Source organism: Triticum dicoccoides, chromosome 5A (genome assembly GCF_002162155.2).
Source record: "Triticum dicoccoides isolate Atlit2015 ecotype Zavitan chromosome 5A, WEW_v2.0, whole genome shotgun sequence".
Taxonomy (NCBI): Eukaryota; Viridiplantae; Streptophyta; class Magnoliopsida; order Poales; family Poaceae; genus Triticum; species Triticum dicoccoides.
Window position 1 is genome coordinate 512,050,014 of NC_041388.1, and position 6,459 is coordinate 512,056,472.

Genomic DNA, 6,459 nt, shown 5'->3' on the forward strand with positions numbered 1-6,459 from the left:
TCAGAATTGGCCAAAACTGTGAGTGTTGACGACAGAGACGCAAACGCACCCCGGGGATTGTAAATCATGGAAATCGCTCTAGGACGCCAAAACGGTGAGTAATAGTACACGAAACGGACCAGAAATTGGCCAAAATTGTGAGTGTCATTGACCGACACGTAAACGCACCACGGGGTTCGTAAATCATGGAAATCACGCTTGGACCCAAAAACAGAGTAATAGTCCAAGAAACGGGCCAGAATCGGCCAAAACTGCGAGTGTTGATGACCGATACGTAAATGCACCCCGCGGATAGTTAACCGTGGAAATCACTCCGGGGCCCCAAAATAGTGAGTAATAGTCCATGAAACAGGCCAGAATCAGCCAAAATTGTGAGTGTTGATGACTAACACGTAAGTGCGCCTTGGGGTTCAACAACTATGGAAATCACTTCAGGCCAAGAAAACGGTGACTAAAAGTCCACAAAACGCGTTAGAATTGGCCAAAACTGTGAGTGTTCATAACCGACACGTAAGCGCACCCGGGGGTTCGTTAATCGTGGAAATCATTCCGGGGCCCCAAAACAGTGAGTAATTGTCCACGAAACGGGCCAGAATTGGCCAAAACTACTAGTATTGATGACCGACATGTAAACGCACCACGGGGATCGTTAATCGTGGAAATCACACCGGGGCCCCAAAACAGTGAGTGTTGATGACCGACACCTAAACGCACCTTGGGGTTCAACAACTATGGAAATCGCTTCGGGAGCCCTAAATGGTGAATAATAGCCCACGAAACGCGTCAGAATTGGCCAAAACTGTGAGTGTTGACGACAGACACGCAAACGCACTCCGGGGATTGTCAATCGTGGAAATCTCTCTGGGACGCCCAAACGGTGAGTAATAGTGCATGAAACGGTCGAGAATTGGCCAAAATTGTGAGTGTTTATGACCGACACGTAAACGCACCCCGGAGTTTGTCAATCGTGGAAATCACTCCGGGACCCCAAAACTAAGTAATAATGCAAGAAATGGGACAAAATCGTCCGAAAATGCGCTTGTTGATGATCGACACGTAAGCGCACCATGGAGTCAAACAACCGTGGAAATCACTTTGGGGCCCCAAAACGGTGAGTAATAGTACATGAAACGGGCCAGATTCGGCCAAAACAGTGAGTGTTGATGACCGACACGTAAACGGACCTTAGGGTTCAAGCACTATGGAATCGCTTTGGGACCCCTAAATGATGAGTAATAGTCCACGAATCGCGTCAGAATTGGCCAAAACTGTGAGTGTTGACGAGATGCAAACGAACCCCGGGGATTGTAAATCATGGAAATCGCTCTAGGACGCCAAAACGGTGAGTAATAGTACACGAAACGGACCAGAAATTGGCCCAAATTGTGCGTGTCATTGACCAACACGTAAACGCACCACGGGGTTCGTAAATCATGGAAATCACGCTTGGACCCAAAAACAGAGTAATAGTCCAAGAAACGGGCCAGAATCGGCCAAAACTGCGAGTGTTGATGACCGATACGTAAATGCACCCCGCGGATAGTTAACCGTGGAAATCACTCCGAGGCCCCAAAACGGTGAGTAATAGTCCATGAAACAGGCCAGAATCAGCCAAAATTGTGAGTGTTGATGACTAACACGTAAGTGCGCCTTGGGGTTCAACAACTATGGAAATCACTTCAGGCCAAGAAAACGGTGACTAAAAGTCCACAAAACGCGTTAGAATTGGCCAAAACTGTGAGTGTTCATAACCGACACGTAAGCGCACCCGGGGGTTCGTTAATCGTGGAAATAATTCCGGGGCCCCAAAACAGTGAGTAATTGTCCACGAAACGGGCCAGAATTGGCCAAAACTACTAGTATTGATGACCGACATGTAAACGCACCACGGGGATCGTTAATCGTGGAAATCACACCGGGGCCCCAAAACAGTGAGTGTTGATGACCGACACCTAAACGCACCTTGGGGTTCAACAACTATGGAAATCGCTTCGGGAGCCCTAAATGGTGAATAATAGCCCACGAATCGCGTCAGAATTGGCCAAAACTGTGAGTGTTGACGACAGACACGCAAACGCACTCCGGGGATTGTCAATCGTGGAAATCTCTCCGGAACGCCCAAACGGTGAGTAATAGTGCATGAAACGGACGAGAATTGGCCAAAATTGTGAGTGTTTATGACCGACACTTAAACGCACCGTGGAGTTCGTCAATCGTGGAAATCACTCCGGGACCCCAAAACTAAGTAATAATGCAAGAAATGGGCCAAAATCGTCCCAAAATGCGCTTGTTGATGATCGATATGTAAGCGCACCATGGGGTGAAACAACCGTGGAAATCACTTTGGGGCCCCAACATGGCGAGTAATAGTCCATGAAACGGGCCAGAATCGGCCAAAACTGCGAGTTTTGATGACCGACACATAAACGGACCTTAGAGTTCAACCACTATGGAATCGCTTCGGGACCCATAAATGATGAGTAATAGTCCACGAATCGCGTCAGAATTGGCCAAAACGATGAGTGTTGACGACAGAGACGCAAACGCACCCCGTGGATTGTGAATAATGGAAATCGCTCTGGGACGCCAAAACGGTGAGTAATAAGTACACAAAACGGACCAGAAATTGGCCAAAATTGTGAGTGTCATTGACCGACACGTAAACGCACCACGGGGTTCGTAAATCATGGAAATCAAGCTTGGACCAAAAACAGAGTAATAGTCCAAGAAACGGGCCAGAATCGGCCAAAACTCCGAGTGTTGATGACCGACACGTAAATGCACCCTGCGGTTCGTTAACCGTGGAAATCACTCCGGGGCCCCAAAACAGTGAGCAATAGTCCACGAAACAGGCCAGAATCAGCCAAAACTGTGATTGTTGATGACTAACACGTAAGTGCGCCTTGGGGTTCAACAACTATGGAAATCCCTTCAGGACCAGAAAACAGTGACTAAAAGTCCACAAAACGCGTTAGAATTGGCCAAAACTGTGAGTGTTCATAACCGACACGTAAGCGCACCCGGGGGTTCGTTAATCGTGGAAATCATTCCGGGGCCCCAAAACAGTGAGTAATTGTCCACGAAACGGGCCAGAATTGGCCAAAACTACTAGTATTGATGACGGACATGTAAACGCACCACGGGGATCGTTAATCGTGTAAATCACACCGTGGCCCCAAAACAGTGAGTGTTGATGACCGACACCTAAACGCACCTTGGGGTTCAACAACTATGGAAATCGCTTCGGGAGCCCTAAATGGTGAATAATAGCCCACGAATCGCGTCAGAATTGGCCAAAACTGTGAGTGTTGACGACAGACACGCAAACGCACTCCGGGGATTGTCAATCGTGGAAATCTCTCCGGGACGCCCAAACGGTGAGTAATAGTGCATGAAACGGACGAGAATTGGCCAAAATTGTGAGTGTTTATGACCGACACTTAAACGCACCGTGGAGTTCGTCAATCGTGGAAATCACTCCGGGACCCCAAAACTAAGTAATAATGCAAGAAATGGGCCAAAATCGTCCCAAAATGCGCTTGTTGATGATCGATATGTAAGCGCACCATGGGGTCAAACAACCGTGGAAATCACTTTGGGGCCCCAACATGGCGAGTAATAGTCCATGAAACGGGCCAGAATCGGCCAAAACTGCGAGTTTTGATGACCGACACATAAACGGACCTTAGAGTTCAACCACTACGGAATCGCTTCGGGACCCATAAATGATGAGTAATAGTCCACGAATCGCGTCAGAATTGGCCAAAACGATGAGTGTTGACGACAGAGACGCAAACGCACCCCGTGGATTGTGAATAATGGAAATCGCTCTGGGACGCCAAAACGGTGAGTAATAAGTACACAAAACGGACCAGAAATTGGCCAAAATTGTGAGTGTCATTGACCGACACGTAAACGCACCACGGGGTTCGTAAATCGTGGAAATCAAGCTTGGACCAAAAAACAGAGTAATAGTCCAAGAAACGGGCCAGAATCGGCCAAAACTCCGAGTGTTGATGACCGACACGTAAATGCACCCTGCGGTTCGTTAACCGTGGAAATCACTCCGGGGCCCCAAAACAGTGAGCAATAGTCCACGAAACAGGCCAGAATCAGCCAAAACTGTGATTGTTGATGACTAACACGTAAGTGCGCCTTGGGGTTCAACAACTATGGAAATCCCTTCAGGACCAGAAAACGGTGACTAAAAGTCCACAAAACGCGTTAGAATTGGCCAAAACTGTGAGTGTTCATAACCGACACGTAAGCGCACCCGGGGGTTCGTTAATCGTGGAAATCATTCCGGGGCCCCAAAACAGTGAGTAATTTTCCACGAAACGGGCCAGAATTGGCCAAAACTACTAGTATTGATGACGGACATGTAAACGCACCACGGGGATCGTTAATCGTGTAAATCACACCGTGGCCCCAAAACAGTGAGTGTTGATGACCGACACCTAAACGCACCTTGGGGTTCAACAACTATGGAAATCGCTTCGGGAGCCCTAAATGGTGAATAATAGCCCACGAATCGCGTCAGAATTGGCCAAAACTGTGAGTGTTGACGACAGACACGCAAACGCACTCCGGGGATTGTCAATCGTGGAAATCTCTCCGGGACGCCCAAACGGTGAGTAATAGTGCATGAAACGGTCGAGAATTGGCCAAAATTGTGAGTGTTTATGACCGACACGTAAACGCACCCCGGAGTTCGTCAATCGTGGAAATCACTCCGGGACCCCAAAACTAAGTAATAATGCAAGAAATGGGACAAAATCGTCCGAAAATGCGCTTGTTGATGATCAACACGTAAGCGCACCATGGAGTCAAACAACCGTGGAAATCACTTTGGGGCCCCAAAACGGTGAGTAATAGTACATGAAACGGGCCAGATTCGGCCAAAACAGTGAGTGTTGATGACCGACACGTAAACGGACCTTAGGGTTCAACCACTATGGAATCGCTTCGGGACCCATAAATGATGAGTAATAGTCCACGAATCGCGTCAGAATTGGCCAAAACGATGAGTGTTGACGACAGAGACGCAAACGCACCCCGTGGATTATGAATAATGGAAATCGCTCTGGGACGCCAAAACGGTGAGTAATAAGTACACAAAACGGACCAGAAATTGGCCAAAATTGTGAGTGTCATTGACCGACACGTAAACGCACCACGGGGTTCGTAAATCGTGGAAATCACGCTTGGACCAAAAAACAGAGTAATAGTCCAAGAAACGGGCCAGAATCGGCCAAAACTGCGAGTGTTGATGACCGACACGTAAATGCACCCTGCGGTTCGTTAACCGTGGAAATCACTCCGGGGCCCCAAAACAGTGAGCAATAGTCCACGAAACAGGCCAGAATCAGCCAAAACTGTGATTGTTGATGACTAACACGTAAGTGCGCCTTGGGGTTCAACAACTATGGAAATCCCTTCAGGACCAGAAAACGGTGACTAAAAGTCCACAAAACGCGTTAGAATTGGCCAAAACTGTGAGTGTTCATAACCGACACGTAAGCGCACCCGGGGGTTCGTTAATCGTGGAAATCATTCCGGGGCCCCAAAACAGTGAGTAATTGTCCACGAAACGGGCCAGAATTGGCCAAAACTACTAGTATTGATGACCGACATGTAAACGCACCACGGGAATCGTTAATCGTGTAAATCACACCGGGGCCCCAAAACAGTGAGTGTTGATGACCGACACCTAAACGCACCTTGGGGTTCAACAACTATGGAAATCGCTTCGGGAGCCCTAAATGGTGAATAATAGCCCACGAATCACGTCAGAATTGGCCAAAACTGTGAGTGTTGACGACAGACACGCAAACGCACTCCGGGGATTGTCAATCGTGGAAATCTCTCCGGGACGCCCAAACGGTGAGTAATAGTGCACGAAACGGACGCGAATTGGCCAAAATTGTGAGTGTTTATGACCGACACTTAGACGCACCGTGGAGTTCGTCAATCGTGGAAATCACTCCGGGACCCCAAAACTAAGTAATAATGCAAGAAATGGGCCAAAATCGTCCCAAAATGCGCTTGTTGATGATCGATATGTAAGCGCACCATGGGGTCAAACAACCGTGGAAATCACTTTGGGGCCCCAAAATGGTGAGTAATAGTCCATGAAACGGGCCAGAATCGGCCAAAACTGCGAGTTTTGATGACCGACACGTAAACGGACCTTAGGGTTCAACCACTATGGAATCGCTTCGGGACCCATAAATGATGAGTAATAGTCCACGAATCGCGTCAGAATTGGCCAAAACGGTGAGTGTTGACGACAGAGACGCAAACGCACCCCGGGGATTGTAAATAATGGAAATCGCTCTGGGACGCCAAAACGGTGAGTAATAAGTACACAAAACGGACCAGAAATTGGCCAAAATTGTGAGTGTCATTGACCGACACGTAAACGCACCACGGGGTTCGTAAATCGTGGAAATCACGCTT